Source organism: Apis mellifera, linkage group LG8, assembly GCF_003254395.2.
Source record: "Apis mellifera strain DH4 linkage group LG8, Amel_HAv3.1, whole genome shotgun sequence".
Taxonomy (NCBI): Eukaryota; Metazoa; Arthropoda; class Insecta; order Hymenoptera; family Apidae; genus Apis; species Apis mellifera.
Window position 1 is genome coordinate 86,174 of NC_037645.1, and position 18,027 is coordinate 104,200.

Sequence of the window (18,027 nt, forward strand, 5' to 3'; positions counted from 1 at the left end):
TGTGGTAGACGGCCTTATCGGCGAGGTGCAGCCGCGAAACGTTTTATTTCAGAAAGCGGCGTTACGTTGCTACAGGCGGAATTGCGGAGGGTGGTCGTCTCGACGTTTCAAGAGAATAAAAGGGAGAGAGAGGAGGAAAAGAGTCGTATGTGCATGCGCGCAAGAGAGAGAGAGAGAGAGAGAGAGAGAAACTGATGAGAGAAAGTGAACGATAAAAAAAACCAACAAAGGAAAAAGAGGTGAAAGAAGAGAAAGAAAAAGAAAAAGAAGGAGGAGGAAGAACGTTCACACGTGTTCGAAAGCTTAGTCTTAAGAACAAAAAGAAGAAATGTCTGAAAAGGGGAGTTTTAAAGCGCGTGTCAGACAGTAATGACTTTTACCACCCTTCTCATATCACTCGTACGATTTAGTAAGGTTTCACATCGGATATAGACATTGAGAGACATCGTGTTGTGCGCGGATCCATGGCTCGATCATCTATTTAACATGAATTTGTATTACGAATTTTAAGGCAGAAACTATTTTTTCTTTCTTATTTTATAAGAATAATATGATTAATTATTAAAGATTGTAAAGTGCTATTGTTGTGATTTTTTTTTTTATTATCATTTATTTAACTGATGAAAATCTGATGTTAATTACCGTTTAAAATAGATTCTTGCGTGTGATTTTATTATTAAATGTGTAGGGTCGTGTAATTGCTCGTAAGAAATTTATAAAAGTAGAAATCTATCGATTTATCTAACTCTTTCAACCCTCTTACTCGCCAGTTACTAAGATATTTCTGTACATATTAGTTCTATGTTAAAAATTTCTCATCAACAAGATTTTATCTATTAATATTATATTGTATTATCTATTGACAAATTGATAATTATAATAATGTATTTTAATATCTTTTATTCTACAATTTTAAATTCTATCTAATATTAAAATAACTTAATATGAAATAACAAAAAAACATATTTATATAATAATTATATGTTTATATAATTAATAAACATTGTAACTATATTATAAACATAGTTTCACTTTTCTTTTCTGTTTGGATACACTGATTCTATTAATTCTTCTATATTCTGATTCATCCTATACAACAACACATTGACAATCCATTATCCGACAGATAAAACAAATAATAGTAACTCCTAGAGACTTTGAACTAAACATTGGAAACTTGTTGTAGCACATGGAAATAATCCAAGAATTCTTAAAATAAACAAGCGAATCCAAATATCATTTTCAATTTAAGATAACCGAGCAAAGTAATCATTATAATCTAGACATAATAATAACAATTCCTTTGAAATTTAAGTGACTTTATTACACATGCTTCAAACACCAATTGTTACGAGATCATTCATTCATTCTCGACATTACAACAATATCACGTATTTTATGCAAATACTCGTCAACGAATAATATCTGCAATTTCGTATCCACTTTTATAAGATAGTCTCTGCGTTCTCAACCACTTCCAGGTATGATGATCGATCGAGGTACAATTACGAGGGATGAAAAGCTCGATTCTCGTTCGCGAAAGACACCGAGGAGAAGCAGAAAAAAAGCTTGTAACTCTTCGACGTGGAGGGAGGAAAGAGGGGTGAAAGGGAGGTAGAGGAACAGAGGGAGAGACAGAAGAGCCATAGAGGGAAACTCGTCGATATTCCGCGACTTTATCGGCCTGCGGAATAATTCATGAAAGAGGGCGGATAGTGCCAATTATAAAATAACGAAGCCGTGGTAGCGACGTGGAAGAGACTGTAGAAACAAGGGAAGAATAGACGAGGATGGATGATGATACGCGATGAAGGAAGGACAGAGTAAGAAAGGAAGAAAATGAAGGAAGAGCGAGGAACAAGGAGTTGAAGAGGATCTGAAAAGAAAGTGAAAGGGTGCATGAGAATGTAAAAGGAAAGAAAAAAATTGTTTAAGAATTATTATTTGAAATTGTTTTCGTTTTGATTATGAATATCGTTTCGAAAAGGGTTGTTTTTTGTTAGATTTCGATCTGAAGTTATTGAAAAGAGAGATATATTATATTCTCTTTTTTTCATTATTTTTACTATAATTATTTGGAATACGTTTTATCATTTATCTCTTTTTTAATTAAAAAGGATACAAAAATTCGAGAATTTTAGCAAGCTTAATTTTTACATTTCTCCAATATTCCAAAAATGACAAAAATTTTCATCTTCATAAATTCATAAACATTATTTAAAAAAAACATTATAATATAAACATTATTTAAAAAATCCTTATATTTATTTATTGATTGAAAATCATTTGAAAAAATCAAAATTAATTGCTTTAAATTTTTACCTATTATATTTATTTATTGAAAAGATCGTCAAAATTAATTGCTTTAAACTTTCACCTATTTTTCTCGATTCGATCCCATTAAAAAAAAAGAAGAATAAAAAACAGAGGGAAACTGATGAGAGACACAGTTCAGAATCGCGAAATAAGAGAAACCACCATACGAGAGAAAAAGAAAACAAGGAGCATGAAGGATAGAAAAAAAAGTGATACAAAGCATCCCCTTTGTCGATGCTTGGGAAAAGGGTTGAAGAGCTGGTTGCCTCCTACGAAACATTTCTTCTCTCTTTCTCCTTTTTTTCCCCCTTTCTCTATCTCTCGATCATCCCCTCGTTCGTGATGGAACAGTGGCGTATTTTAATTCGTAATACCTCTCTTTTTTTGAGGATAGGGGTAGCGAAAAAATTTCACTCGTCAGAATGAAAAAGAAGAAAAAACAGAAAGAGGGAAAAAATTGCAAAAAAAAAAAAAAAAGAAAAAATAAATTAAAAAAAAGTGTCCACCACCAGTTTCAGGGTTACGATGACCCTCTGACGTGGCCAGCAATTTCGTACGTCACTCGCAGAAGCTTCACCCCCATCGAGACTAGGGGAGGGATGGATAGTGCCTCTCTCTCTCTCTCTTTCTCTTTCTCTCTCTCTCTTTTTCACCGCTTGTCTTCGTCCTCCAGGAATTTTACCAGCTTTAATTAAACTTTAATTTACTTCGTTTCAGCCGTCGTAGTATGAAAATAGTAGTAATAATAGGAAGGGAGATAAAAATTTCAAATTTACATAAGATTTCTTCTCATAAGTTTTATATTAGCCGATCTTTCCTGTGATCGAATGATCTTTGATCTGAAATCTCAGTTAGTTTCCTCTTTGGAAATTTGAATTACATTTTCGAGTCTCGGGAGTGTCTCAGATATTTCTTTCCAAGAGTTTAATTATGTATATTCGTGATGGTTTGCACGCGTAGGAATATGTTGCTTTCATATCACGAAATTACTCTGAAAGTTTCATATAAGTAATTTTTAACAAGGAGGATATTTGAAATATATATTTCGAATTGAAGTATTCATGCTTGCAGAGATTTTAATTACAAATTAAGAATTTAGATATTATATAATTACATATCTATAATATTATATAATTTGAATTATTCGATACACGATCTATATACTCGTATTCAATACTCGTATAAAATGACTTTAAAATTAGAAAATAAAAAAAGGAAAAATAGTAACAGAAATACAAATAAAATTAATAAAATAATATTTAATATCTATTAAAAAAAAATTGTAATGAATTATCATTATAAATTATGAAAAAACTTTCGATTCGATGAAAATAATATAATTAAATAATATTAAATTAATACTAAATTAGTTATTTAAATTTAAAATATCGTAATAAAATGTAGAACACAGATTGAATAGAAACAGTGGTAACAATGTAACGAAAGCCGTGAATACGAATCATCATTTATCTACATAATCTCTTCTGGATCCACCTTTCAAGGCGGTATGAGAAATTGCCTGTGCTACGTTTTGATCCATACCACTTTCCCGACTTCGGACGTCACTTGCAGAGAATCATTTTATCCTTTCTAAGCCTTGTCACGGCGGGGTCTCTCCTTCATCTATACGGAATTTTTAGGCTTTAATTAAAATTCGGGCGGCGACACGGTGAAATGAAGGTTTCCACTCTGTCTCACCCCCGCGAAAGGACAAATGGAAAGTTTCGTCAAGAACGTCGATTCATTTTCTCCCGTTTCTCCTCTGTTTTACAACCGCTTGAATGTTTGGGTCGGTAACGGAAGAGTTGTGATTAAAATAACCGTGTTCCTCCGGTGAAATTTTCTTTGTAGACGAATATTCCTTCTGTTGTATCCATTATTTATATAAAAATAATATTTTATCCTTATTATTTACTATAAAAATAAATATTGATTGGAGTAGTTTATTAAAAAAATATTTGTATATTTGAAAGTTAATTAATTTTTTAATTTTAATTTATTAGAATTTTCTTTATCTGGTACAATTTATTTTAAAATTTGCAACTCTATTTTTATATTATTCTAAATTAAATATAACGATGTATATAATATTTTATAATTATGTATAAAAAAATATATATATATAATTATTCTTATATAATTATTAATTTTTATTAATGTGAATTTTATTAAGAATTTTATTCAGTATTTATTTGAACAAATACGAATATCATTAAAAAAATTTCTCACAATAGATTGTCCACTTTTTACGAGATACGATATTCATGGACAGTTGATTTTCGTTCGGGTAATTAACGACCATTCCTTGGCCTTAACCAGGCGAAAGATCGCGCGAGCGGATAATTAAATCGCTTTCTAACTATGTACTTTGCTCCTTTTACGTCAGATTAACGAGCACACCCCCCTGGGGCCGGAAGATCACGCGTAAGTATGCTGTTTTAAACAAATTTCCCTTCACACTTCGACGCCAAGGTAGGCTTTGGTGGCCAATAAGAAATTTCACGAAAAAAAATTTCCTGTTAATCTTCTGTCGTATGAAATGATGAAATTATAATTTATTTTTTCTTATATGGATTCCATTGGAATTCTGTATATTAGAATCGGTACGTTTGAATTTAAGATTTTCAAAGATTTTGAAATGAGAAAAAATTGGTATTGAATTCAAATTGAAATATAAAATTCTACTTTATTGGATTTTGAATTGTTTGGATATACAGGGAAGTTTCGGAATAAAACAAATCTTAATGAATTCTAATTCCATTGACATACTATATACTAGAATTCGATATATGAGATTTTGAAAGATTTTGGAATAAAAAAAGTTGTAATGAATTCTAATTCCATTGGGATTCTATGTATTAGAATTCTTTGGATTCGAGAATATGAAAAAAAGATTGGAATAGGATTGTTTAGAATTAATTTGTGAAGATTTTGAAGAATAAAGAATAAAAACATTATAAATTATCTTTTAATGGTTTTATTATAAATTTCTTTTAAAAATTAGATTTAAAAGTGTCATCATTAAAAAAATTTTCCACGAATTATAAAAATTATTTTATATAATTTTTATAATTTTTAATAATATTACTGGAAATTTTCATGTTCTTTAATTAATAATTTTATACACGTGGATCGAAACGAATAATTTTACGTATATTTTAGTTGCTCATTACCGAAGGATTAATTAAATGCATCATTAGCTAAAGTTAATTGATTTATTTTCGTGGAAGTTAAAGTTATTTATTTATATTTAAAAAATTAATTAATTCGTGCCAAAATTATTAATAATATTAATGGACAGTAAAATGATAATAATAAAACACAGTATTTAATAAAGTTATAATACAAATATTAATAACAAAATTAATTTTTAAATAACAAGAATAATAATATTAATAACGTTACATATGAAATAAAAATAGAAATAAAAATAAAATCGTAAATCGTATATTTAAATCAAATTAATTATGATAAGAAATATCCAAATAAATCATCCTTTTATAAACAATTAAATAAATCGATCAGATAAATAATTCTCTTTCAATCAATCCCATTTTCTAAAATAATATTATTTATTCGAAAACTGAAATAGTTTAAATAAATTTTTATTTTGGCTTCAACTGTTTTTTTTTTCAAAGAAAATCAGAATAAAATCGGATGAAAAAGAGCTCCCTTAAGTATCGAGAAGAGACATCGAAAATCTCCCCTTTATTTTCGTCTCCAAGTGAATCACATACCTCGACCGATAATTTTATTTGCTACGTATTTTCCCTTCGTTGTGGAATTAAAGATTCTACACGGAAGACCTTTTCGTAGAAACGAATGAGGCTAGGGTCGTCTCTCAAAAGACGAAGATCAAAAGGGAAGGAAACGAAATTGGGGAAAAATATAGTAGAAATACTGGCTTTCTATTCAATCAATGGAGTTTCCCTGCGTTTAGGGGGCCGAAATAAAATTTTTCAGTTCAGTTTCTGCTTTTCAGGGAGCAAACAAATGACATTTGCAATTTCAATTCTCTTAGAAATAGATATAGAGTTATTTAAACTTTTTGAATTTGTGAATTATTTATAGTTCTTTTATTAATTTCTAATTTCTTAGATTTCCAATTAAAAGAGATTTGAATACAAATTTTGTAAATGGTTCGTAAATGATAATTTTTGTTATAAATTTTAATTAATAACAATAATTTTAATAACAAAATATTGACAATATTCATTTATTCTTGCTTCTAAATAAAAATCAGAAATTATCAATAATTTTCATTAAATCAAATCATTTTAAATCTTCCTCTAAATTTCCAATTTTTAAATTTTGATAAAATTTCCAAATTATCCACAAATCTTCGAAAAGTAATCTGAAATAAAATAAAAATCTTTTTTCTTCAACTAAAAAAATTAATCGATTTTTAAATTTCAAATTTGTTCCAATAATCCAAATTCATTCCTTCTTTTCTAAAGTTTCGCAAAATCGTCGCAATAAAAAAGAAACAGAAAAATAAAAAAGAGAAGCTTTCAAGAACCTATCTTTATACTCTTTATCTCATCGCATGTAAATTTCAAATTTCCAATTTTATCTCGATCTGGGAATCATGATAAACGCGCCGAAATTATCCTCCGCTTCCCTCCCTTCTCTCCTCTTGTTTCCAAAAAAAAGTGAACCGAATCGAATAAACAGAACGAAGGGGAAACAAGAATCGTGTCACGTTTCCAACCCCTTGCCACTGGTTCACCCTGGATGTTTACCTCTCCAAACGTTCATCCCTTTGCGCTCGGTGTTTTCCTTTCCTTTCGAATCGGCAACGAAATCCACCGGGGAACAATACTTACTTTCCTGTCCAGGCCGATCCTGGCGGACGTGCTCGCTCGCCCGTGAGAAGGAAACCTCTAGGAGGGGGTTGGACACGATGAACTTCCGTTTTAAATCGAAATCGAGGCAAATGGAGGTGGATGCCTTCCACTCGATGGAGAATGGAACGCTTTCACCATTCTTCCCGATGAGGGGGGAGAAGGTTTTAAATAAAGCGCTGCTCCAAGACGAGGAAGAGGATGGGAGTGGAAGATGGAGATGCGAGAGACAATTAGTCGTTCGGTGTTTTTTTTTTTTTTTTTGGCTCGAGAAATTTGTTTAGGGAGGGACGAAAGCACCCTTTAATGGGGGTTTCTTTTAAACAGATTTGCAATGATTTGATTTGGGGTTTGTTGAGGCTGAAGTGTTTTGTCATGGAGATGGATCTTTTTTATTCGAGAATGTGTTTGGAAATTAAAGTGTGGATTCGTGTTGGAAATTATATTTCTTAAATAAATATTTCAACGTGTTGGTAATTATTCTTTTATATTTAAAATTGTTTAGAGTATTGATTTTATTTAGAAAGTAATTTTTGAAGAAATATTTTGAGAGTAAAAAATGCATTCTATTGTAGATTTTAGATATGGATTTCGGGGGAATTATTTTTATAATTGAATTAAAAGTTTTGAATAGAGTGTATTATCTTTTAAAAAAGGCTTTCTGAATGCTTTTTTTTAGATTGTGTAATATAAATGATAAAACTTTGGAAGGTTAAGAATATTTATCTTAACTTTCCATTACAGTGGAATATTTTTTAAAGAAACAGATCAAACTTTGAAATTGTAGGATTTCTGTAGGATACCGGTGAGAATTTCTAGGTTACTGGGAACTTTCTTAATAAAAAGTTTCTGAATAGAATTTTTTAAAGTAACGCGTCTTTTGAAATTGCACGCACTCTGAAAATTGTTTTCAAAAGTTATCAAACAATACATGAATAATAGATGATTTCGATTCAACAGATTTACCTTTACACAAAAGATAAAAATATTATTTATTCAAGAAGATTTAAACGAATTAAAAATGTCATAATAAAATTATATCGAATATCGTTATCATTTTAATATTTTTAATATTAGCAAATCTCTTATGAGATTAACACTTCGAGTTTATACTTAGTCTTTTCATTCGAAAGGTTAATGGAAATGCAATAAATAAATAACAACGACAGAGGAATTCGTTGGAATGGAATTTAGACGAGGCCCAGGTGAGGTTCCTTTAATTAGAAAATTAGTGGTTGTTCTCCGGGGGCGTGTAACCGGCTACCGGACTTGTACACTCCCTCAATTAACCTGCTTCGGCGCCTTAATTGCACCCGCTAGGTCTTTCCACCTGTTAGATAACGAAACCACTTATGCACGGTGCACGCGTGTGGATCGTGTACGTAAATCTCTTTTTCCTCTCTCAAAGCGGAACCACCCTTTCTCCACGCTTCCCTCTATCCATTGGCCCGTACAATATTTTCCAACATTCTCCTCCCTTCCTATTGAAGATACATTCTCCAAGATTTAAATTTTGATTGAAAGGAAGAATAAAGTATATAAGATTTATAATTAAGATTTATAAAAAAGATTTATATAAGATTTATAATTTCACATCAACGTAAATGTAAAGTAAGTATGTATAATTTTTGTAGAAAATAAATCGTTACGAAATAATCGTTTTTACATTCTTGAAAACTTGATTTGTCTTATTTTATTCACTTATTTTTTTTGAATATTAATATCTATAATCATGAAGTTACACGAAATTTGCATTAAATGAGCAAGTAAGATATCTCTATCTATCTATCTATCTATATATATATAATATTGCCATTTCAGTTAAATTGCTCACAATTTAATAAATAATTCATATCTTGTGTTTGTTTTAGAACAACGAAGCTCCAAAAATATCCCAAAATATATAATCTGTACGTACCAAGAAAATAATTAAGAAGGAAACTTTCTTCTCTTCGAAACACTATCCTCGTTCAACGAATAAATAAAGAAATAACCTAACTTTGAAAATCAGTTTACATTATCAGAGATAGCAATCGACTGTGAAACACAGAAATAACGATCGTTGCGGTTGCGTTGATACTCGGACGAATAGCGAAGCTGCGTAACAGAGCCTCAAAAGACGGTTAATTGGGGGAGCGCGTAGAGGGGTTGCAACACGAGTCCTCCTTCGTTGGCTCGAGAATCGAGCAGATCCTGACCTGGACATCAAAGCCGGGGCTTAAAGCGACGTAACCGTTCGCCTGCAGCGGGCTTAAGGGGTGAATTTCACCCCCCATTGCGACGCCACGGATATCCCAGCCTTACTGACCGTCGGCTGAACGCGTCCGGGAAATCCGGGAGAGGGTGGAGAAACAGATACCTCGATTGTGGTCAATCCAGAGAGAAATTCAGTCGATGTTGTCGGTGGAAATATGTTTGAAAGAAGCTTCTCGATCGAGACTGCGTTGAATGTCTCTGGTGGAAGAGATAACGTGCAAGGTGAAAATCGAAAAAGATTATTCGGATTATTGGTAAGGTTTGTAAAAAAAAAAAAATTCAATTATATTATTTGAATTTTTAAGAATAATTTTAATATAATGTAAATATTATGTAATTTGGAAGAAATTTCTGTAATGGATTATGGTTTTGGTGATTCAAATACGTAGAATTAATAAAAATTATCGATGAAGAAGATTTTAAAAATATATTATTTGGAATATATAACTCTTTGGATAATAATAATGATTATAGTGGTTGAGATATATATGAAAAATGAATCATTTAACAATTATCTAGAAGGATAGGACGTGGACGCATTTGCATTCAATATTTATAATAAATGATAATAAATTAACCCCATTGTCTCCCCAACGAGACACCAAACAACAGCTAACGATCAAACCCATCGCTATTTCACGATCCTAATCGTCCACCCAGTATATTGTGTTTCCCTTCTAATCACCGTCTAATGCATTAATAATCTCGTGTATTATTCAAAAATCGAGCCAACTTTCTCCATTCGAATCGTGTCGTTGGGATGGGTTATCGGCGTTGATAAGTACTCGCCAGGTGTACACGCGATCCCCACAGTGAAAATTGCAATCGAGACATTAAAACGAGCCGGTCTCGTTGACCTCTTTATCGCGGTCGTGATCGCGAGCTGCGTGCACACACACACACACACACATACACACATGCGTGCGCGCACCTTGCGACAAATATTTTTTTCCCTCATTTCTCTCCCATTTTGAAACCCGTTTATATCTGCAACACGGCGACGAGGTGTTTTTTCCCCTCCGCCGATCGATCGTATTTCTTTCCATTCGATTCTCGAAGGGACGGTCGTTTGATAGGCGACCAATCGATATCAGTAAACGTGTGTATATAATATACGAAAAGAAACTGTGAAACACAGTGGTGTTCGCTTGAGCGTGAAATTAGGTCGATAAGCATTTGAATAATAGTTCAGAACAGGGTACAGTTAATAGAAGAGATGTAGCATGAGCGAAATGTTAAAAATCAAAGTTTACAATATCATGACTCTAGGTAAATTAAATTGTGATAAATGGATCGAATCGAAAGTGATGAAAAAAAAGAACAAAGCGATTTGTCTTGTCAGTGGATTGATCGATAAAATTTTGTGGCTATGACGAATGTGGTTGCGAAAAACTCGATAGGATTCGTGTCCCTCTGGTGATAGAAATAAAAATTATCACACTGTGTTTCGTGAATTGGAATATTTTGAGATAAATTAAATAATAGTGATTCAGAATTAATTTTTCGTTTACAATATATTTAAAAAAATAGAATATTCGTTTTAATTTTCGATCTTACATATATATCTATTCATGTGATATATTATAAAAGTTTTATATATAAGGAATTAATGAAATTGACTTTATAATTAAAAGTATGTTTTCTTTTTTTAATAAATAAGAATTTGAATTGATGAAATGAATTTGAAAGAGAAAAAGAAAATATTCGATTAAGAAGTTTAAAAAGAAATTATAGAAATAGAAATAAAATAGAACAGAAATAAAATAATAAATTGTTAGTTGGATAATTTACTTCCTATGATTACTGTTTTTTTTCTTTAATTAATTAGATTTTTTATCAATATAGTGTGTAGTATTTTCTTAATTTATTATTATTTAGTTAATTTAATTAAATGAATATTTTTATGAACAAACATATATATTTATGTGTGTAAAATTTATTCAATTTCTTGATTATTTTAAAACAATTTTACAGCTAGTACTGGAGAAAGGACTATTAAAGGACTACTCAAAAAAAACTTTTTTTACGTTACATTTATTATCTCACGTAATAAAAACCTTATTTCATGTAAGAAAACAACTGTATCAAACACGTTCTGTTGTCATTCTCACCCCTCTTATTCACCCCTAGAGAAATAACTCGAACCTTATCTAAAAGGATTCTTTATACACTTGTACACCTTTTTTTTATCTTACATGATAAGAATATCATTCTATTTTACAAAATATGAAGATACAATTACATAAAAAAATTCTTCACTGATATTTTAGTCTTTAAAATCTATTATTGAAATTGATGTTTCATTATTTTTCTTTCTTATCACATTTATTATTTGTTTTGAATACTGTTCGTATAATCAATGCAATTTATTTATTTTTATGTTTTATATCATTATTATTCAATATCAAAATACTTTCAGACAAAATATTTTAATTAAAAATTCTATCGTTCCAATCTTAAAAAATTTTTTTTTATCCTTCCATCATTTTTTTATTCTTTTTTTTCATCCTTCCAATTTCATTATTTTCATCCTCACTATCAATCAGAGAAGAAAACACTTCCAATATCCTTCCAATATCCCAGAAAATTCACTCTCGCGATAAAACCTCCACATCGTTACCGTCACCCTATTAGCTCATAAAACAAGAAACCTTTCACCCCTTCATTGTCCACTCTTCGAACCCTTTAACTTCAGTTTAAAATCGAAGCAAACACTTCGATCTCCAACAGTTCACGGTTCCATGGTTACACAATTATAGTATATCATAATCCAAACAATAAAACACTCCTCCTCCCATCATCAACCCCCATAAAAAGAGGCAATGGATTTTCGGTGAGACAACGAACACTAACCAACAGTCCACCATATTTGTTTCTCCCTATTCCATTTTCGGTGTACTCGAAATCCTTCTGGGATACCCGACCAAATCCTTACTCCGTGTTCCGCGGCTCGTTCCTCGGATATACGCGGGATGTCTGTCGTTGGAATGGGTTCAAATAGATCAGCGAGTTAGATACAGAGGACACGTACCGGTTCTAACGTGGCTATGAGAGATAGAAAGGAATGACGTTTTCGAGATCTCGTCGTTTAAAAAATCTGATCGTTCTTATCGGTGATAGGATCTTCTATTTTAAATAAAAATTCGATAGATAAGTTTCCGTTCGAGAATCGATTTGATGATAAATGTGATTGGAATGAATTTTAAATGTCATTATCTCTTTAATCGAACGTATTGATACGATGTTTATATTATCATAATTATTACATTAAATTGTTGTACAGATATAATCGTATTTTTTCGATTATGTGGCTGACCAAAGCTTCATTTCTTCAATCATATTCATAAAAATTTGAATCTGTATAAAAATCTGTTGTTAATTTCCATTAAAATCACGCATATTCTATGAGAATTTCAATACATCATCTGCAGGATATCGAGCATAGTCTAGAATAATTGTCGCGCTGCGAACGACATGAATGAGGATGCTTTCTTTATCCAGTCCTCATTGGGAACGGCTCGACGCGTTTTTGGGGGACACGGATTGGATTCTTTAGAACTACCCCTCTATGAACAAGTCTGAAAACTTGATCGTGCTTTTCTCCAAGGTTGGGGTGACGAGTAATTCTTTGTAGCTACGAGGTCGGTCGCCCCTGCGGTTATGTTGCAAAATGCGGACCTTTCCCCATTAAACTTTCCCACCACACCCTATTTTTTTCACCCTCTTCTTTCTTCGTTTCGTCACGCGTTGTCCGTGAAACGAGGACCCACGTCCATCGACTGCATCGCTTTCGATTCACGATGGAATTTCGAGGGTGGCTGAACATCATTGTATATTTGTGTCATTTTAATATTCGTAAAACATTACGTGAATATGCATATATATTATTTCGAAAAGTATCTTTTTATGTACTTGTTTTCTTTTTTTCTTTTGTAGAAAGTGTCGATGGAAAGAGATTAGAATAATAGTTTATTATTAATTCACTTTTTTTTTAAATATTTGTTTAAAGTCTAAAATTTTATGAATAAATATAAAAATATTGAAGAATATTTTCATTATTAATAAGTAAATGCAATTTATTTGTTGAATTCTAATAATATACAAATTTAAAAGAAAAACTTAAGCTTAAAATTTAATAAAATTCCAGTTTATTAAACTTTATTTAATACTACAATAATAAATAAATATTTCTTTTCTTTTTCTCTCTTCTTCACACCTCATAAATTAAAGATTACACGCCACCATCATTTAAAAGTATCTCCAATAAACGCTTTATCTCGCGACTAAACGAAACTTAATCACAGTCCATTCACGAAACCAATACTTTGGACAAAGAGTCCAAAGACGAGAGAGAAACGATTTTCTTCTTCTTCTTCTTTTTCTTCTTCGAGATCCTAGCGTGTGTCTGGAATAGGTGGGTCCGAGATAGAGAAAAGTTCGCAACATATTCCCGACCTGTTGTCCCGAGAATTAGAAAGACAGACAAAGGTGTATCCCGGTGTTTGCGCCGCGGCTCTGCAACTCGATGGATCCACCCGTGTCGCCCCCGTGGGCTAAGAAGGAATCACGAACCCACGAGGAGCAGAGAGGGTGAGCCGAGAGATGGAAATAGAAGGAAAGAGGGAGGGAAAAGCGGAGCAGCGTAAAACGTGGAAAAGCCGTTAGATTGAGTTTCAAGTTGTATGCCAACAAAACTCGGATCCCTACCTCTCCCCCTCCTTCCGTCCTCTTTCGCTGGGACGAGACCTCTTATTTGCCTTCAGAAACGTAATTACAAGTCGTGTTTCGCTGTTGGAGAGCTATGAGCCAGCCAGACCCAGGCGTTATTCCCTCGGTCAAGATTTATACGCGGTTTCGTGACGGGAATGGAAAGTGGCTCGTTGCTTACTTCTCTCGATGACATCGCTGGCTTTTAGTGGCAAAAGGTGATTCAAATTATTATTTATTCATCGCGTTAAAATGGAAGAATTAAATTAGTGAATACTTGATTCGTTCGGTTGTTGTTCGAGAAATGTTAGTTTTTAATAGAAGAGAAGAAGTTTTGTTTTGAAAAATTATATCCGTTCTATTTTACTTAAGAATTTATTTCAACACGAGTTTATTTACATTAATTTTTTCTCTTAAAATTGCTTCATTCGAGATTATTCAAATAGGTAGGTGCAAATTAGGAATTAGTTTGAGATCATTGAGAAATTATTTCGCGTAGAAGTTCCTTAATTACTTCACGATTAATCAACATCGAGCACCCGATTCAGCGGATGTTAATCGACTCACTTTCACGAGTAACTTTCTCTGTTTAAGACTAATTGCTTCTTTGCCTAAACCGAATTGCTTCTTAATCAAGGAGCGAAGCCGACTGTGGCTCCTCTCTTTACGCTTCATCCTTCAAATTTAGATCAGCTCCCTTTATCCACTTGTTAATAAACGAAGTTTCACGACGCGCGCTTTCACCACCGTTATATCAAAATTCCAATCTACCCTCTGGCGAGTCTTGTACTCGCAACATCCATTACAGCATCGTATAAAAGAGTAGCAAACGGTTTAAGGTTACGTGTATCAAAGGATCTCTTACGTTACATTATTCATATTATAAAGATAAAGATTCCAAGTACTGTCGAAGATATCGGAATTTTACAATTTATTCAGATTTATTTTGAAATTTCACATTAATATAATCTTTCCAGATAAAATTTATTAGAATGAATAATGCAAAATATTTTTAAACGTTATTGAATAACACAACATTATGAATAAAATCTGTTGAAAATATGATGATTTTTGTATCTTAAATACAACTATTTTTTTAATATCAATATTACTGCAATTATTATTACAGTAATCATATGATCGATGATAACATAATCTGAATGAACATTTTTTTTATAATTTTAATATCTACATTAACTCTTTATAAACTGCAAACATTCTTTCGAATAATTCCCTCGCTTGTATCATAAAATACATATCTTTATAACGAACATTGTCATTATCTTTTAAATGACGAAATAGGTGAGGAAAGTTTGCAACTTCCTTGATAACGAGTCACGGTTGCGTTGTTTCCTCAAACAGGGTCCCACTCACTATCTCTGTCTCTCTTTCTCCCTTTTTTCGATGGACGTGTCACGTTTATATTTTCCTTTCAGAAAGAGGCAGAAAATTTCCTCCGTAAAACGAGACGTTGCCAGCCCATAGCCAAGCTGAAACTCAATCTAACAAGCCTTCTTTGCCCTTCCACGCCCGTCTCTTCCTCCTCGAACCTTCTTATCCTCTTGCATTCTTCTCTCTTTCGCCCCCTTTATTACCCTCGGGCGATAGAATCTCGGTTTCGCGAACGGGAGACGGTGTGCAACGTCTTGTAAAGGTCGCCCTCTGTCCTCGAGATTTTTCGAAGGCTGGCCGAGGCGCGAATCTTCCTTCCTCCTCTTCTCCTTCGCCGTGCCATCTGCTCACAGTTCCTGCGAGAATAATCTTTTGCCCGAGGTAGAAAAGCGTTCTATGCGAGATAACGTTGATGCTCGAGATATTCCATCGGTTTCTCATGGAATCGGTCCATCAGTTGTACTCTTTCGACGCTGGAAAATTCAATTTTCAAAGAAGAATGATGAAAAATTGTTATCACAGAAATCCTGATCGTGATACCTTGGATTTCGTTTAATTTTAGTAATTTATGAATGAAGTTTATCGAAAGTATTTTCTTTCTTGTGAAAGATTGTGATGGATTAAATTGTGAGGAGATTAGATTTTAACAAAAGATGCTTCTTATTAAAAAAAATAATTCAAAGTTTATTAAAATATATAAAATATATAACAAACCATCTTTCTCGTTATTTTTTTTCACAAAATACATTATATATTCTTAAAAAGAAAAAAGAACCATTCGCAAAATCCAAAATCACTTACTCTTGAAAAAAATCTATTCTCAATTCTACCCATGTTTCATAAGCAAACATATTCATAAGCAAATAAATTTGCTAATAACAATCTCCATATTTGTGAAAACAGCGACAACTAGCGGCGACTTCCTAGATGGCACGAAGAAGCATCGTTCAGATTGAGTTTCAAGTTGTGCGCCAACTCATTTCATCGTTTCGCGATAGAGTCCCTACTTGCCAGGGGCAACGGGTCAGGGGCGTATCCACGATACGAGCAGGGCGAGCAAAGGGGGTGGCAGTTGCTCGAGGGCTGGTTGATCGCAATACTGTCCGAAGCTCGTTCACGCGTGCTCCATCGGGAGTTCCGTTTTCCACTTCTTCTCTCCCCTTCGTTTCATCTTCGTCTTTTTTTCCTCTCTTTTGTTTCTCTTACAAGTATCTTCCACCAGTTCTGCTTTTCCTTCTGCATTTCCCGCTTCCATTCGAATCTCGCAGCGACGCTCCAATGACTACGCTTAATCAATCGACCGAAGTTCCCAACGATGAAAACCAGCCTCTTTTCCTAACGAGCCCTTGAAAGCTTTCTTCGAGGGTGCAGAGAGATGGTTTGCGGTAGAGTTTGATCGATTCTCGGGGTGGGTTTAAATGAATCTCTGATGAGCTGTTGGGAGATGAATTTATCATCGATGAACAACAATGATTGTTTAATAACTTTATTGTCGAGAGAAATGTGGAAAGATTGTACGTGCATGTGAGATTTTAATTCTTATTCAACGAAGAAAAAAATTCATCGCGTAAAGTCCAAAATATAAATAAATTATATATAATTCGATATAAATCTTAGTAGTAATGAAGAAGTGAAATTAAGAGTAAAAATTTCGTTTTCAAAAAGAAACAAAAATCTTTGCTATTATACATTAGTTTAATTAATCTAAGATTATTCCACGATAACATATAAATATCCACCAGTAACCCTCATCTCCAACCATCGAAAGAACCCAATCTTCCAAAGGATCTTCCTCCACCCATCCATCTATAGATATACATCCATCCAATGTTTCGACTTGCAAAACGCATCAACCCCTCTCCAACCCATGCCCATATCGGAACCCCAATTAATCCACGCTCGGATGCATCGATCCTTAATGCACCCTTCGAATTCGCGACTCGTATCCGGCTATAGCTCTATAATCGCGGTGGCGCGGCCCGGAATAAATTGCCAGACAAACAGAACCGTCTTTTTTTCGTGCAGGGAGGGGAACGGGAGGGAGGAGGGAGGGGGGAGTGAGATTTTTCGAGCGGACGGCCGCCAGGGATTAGCTGGGAAGAATAAACAGGGTCGCGTGGCGCATAGAATACATCTCTACTCTTTTTTTTTCGGTTGATAGTCGGCCGATGACGCGTATTGAAATCGAGTCGATTTTTCTTTCGCACGCAAATATTTCGCAGGTTGAAAGATTGATCGAAACAGATCTGATAACATGTAACTAGTAACATGACATAAGTCGGCCATGTTGTTGTGCATGCAGGTTAGAGAGAGAAATTTCTACGTGGATTCTCGTGGGGATTCTCTATCGTGCGTAGTTTGAACCCTTGAATGGTATCTTTGGGTCATAGGTGGTTGGAATAGTTTCAGACAGTTTTAACTAGATTCCGTGGATTCTCTAGTTAAGCGGCTCTTGTGAAAGAGGCTTGCGGTTGGATAAACGAGTGGCGGTTAATTTGAAAATATATAAGAA

General features: G+C 33.2%; 1 protein-coding gene across 3 annotated transcripts in view; it reads right to left on the reverse strand.

Moving 5' to 3' along the window:
* Nucleotides 1-18,027, reverse strand: part of LOC413616 (tyrosine-protein kinase transmembrane receptor Ror) — a 276,097-nt gene that overhangs the window by 73,084 nt on the left and 184,986 nt on the right. The window lies entirely within an intron of this gene.